Source organism: Oryctolagus cuniculus, chromosome 5 (genome assembly GCF_964237555.1).
Source record: "Oryctolagus cuniculus chromosome 5, mOryCun1.1, whole genome shotgun sequence".
Classification (NCBI taxonomy): Eukaryota; Metazoa; Chordata; class Mammalia; order Lagomorpha; family Leporidae; genus Oryctolagus; species Oryctolagus cuniculus.
The window spans coordinates 5544851-5546263 of record NC_091436.1 but is presented as its reverse complement, the minus strand read 5'-3'; the positions used below and the strand labels follow the sequence as shown (position 1 = coordinate 5546263).

General features: G+C 56.8%; 1 protein-coding gene across 2 annotated transcripts in view; it reads left to right on the top strand.

The window, feature by feature from the left end:
- PACRG (parkin coregulated) overlaps positions 1-1413 on the top strand; it is a 578050-nt gene that overhangs the window by 455135 nt on the left and 121502 nt on the right. The gene's annotated exons all lie outside the window — the stretch shown is intronic.

Genomic DNA, 1413 nt, shown 5'->3' with positions numbered 1-1413 from the left:
GTCAAGTTCAGGGGCTATGGGTGTGGTCCTCGGATGCGCTCTTGGAGCCTGGTTTAGAGCCAAGGCTTAGTGAACATTTCACCCAGATTTCAGAAGCTGGGCAGAGGGGAGGAAGAGTCTAGGCTGAGGAACCAGTGAGAGTGAAGGCTTGGAACCTAAGCAACACATCCACAGCCTGAGTTAACGTGGATAAGACCGGAAAGAAAGCAGAGGAGTGACAGAGGGCTTTCAAAGTGACCAGAGCTGGCAGTGGACATTGGCAGTTGGGTGAGTGATGTCACCACGGTGATTTCAGGAGGGGCGAGGTGCAGCTGCTTGTGCGACAGAGTTTAGGGATTCCAGTGGGAGCTGGGGAGCCAGCCCAAGGCTGTGGTCGTGTCCAGGAGGAGGGACTGGAGATTGAACTGGGGCAGGTGAAAGCATAGAAGACCCACCCAGGAATCCCAGCAGAGTCAGACTCCCAGGTCTGAGCCTTCCCTTAGCAGATGTCTGGGAGTGAGGGCAAGGGAAGGCTCAAAGTGGAAAACGGCGACCTCAGGGACATTGCCCAAGTCCTTTAGACCAAGAAGGAAAGAGCTGTAAACAGGTCTCTGCTGTGGACATCTCCGTGCACTGGAGAGGTGACCGGAGGCACAGGACGAGCCCGAGGGTGACTTGGGTGTCACAGCTGAAAGGAGAGACCCAGAAGATGCCTACAGAAGGAGAAAGCCACAGGACGCGGCCCTGGGGACCAGGGTCTGAGTGACAGCGCAGGAAGCCACAGAGAGGAAAGCTAACAAAAGGCCACTCTGCGGGAGGCTGCTGGCCTTGGTGACCTGGACAGCTTGTGCCTCCCTGAGGGAGTCCTAGGAATCTGGGAGACAGAAACCTTTCAGGGGGGACTTAGGGACAGGTCCGAGAGTAGTGCGTTAGAAACTCTGCCTTCAGGAAACCATGGTGAGGGAAGGAAGAAACTAGAAGGGGGACTGCTTGTGGGTGAGATTCAGCCATGCCTCTCCATCTGAGCTTGCTCTCTGAGTGCTTCCAGGGCCCCACGGTGGGCTTCCCACAGCACCCACCACTCACCAGGCACACAGCACCTCTTCCCAGGCAAACCATTTGTTCACCAAAGGCACAAATCTGCTCCCTCGTTCACCACTTGAGACTTGGTAGAGCCACACGCATGGTCACGGACTGGAGTTTGGAGACAGAGCAGGGAGCGCTGGCATCACAGGGTTCCAGAAGAGACAGAGTCAGAAGGGAGATGGAGGGGTTGGGCCAGGAGACACAAGAGGACAGGTGAGCACAGCGTGGTTGTGAGAGGGTTGTGAGAGGCTCCCCTGCCCCTAGCCACCACCCCTTGTTGAAGTGTCCACTGAGGTAGGGACAGGAAAGCACCAGTTCTCGCCTCATTCCAGGGTGAGTGAGCCCCCT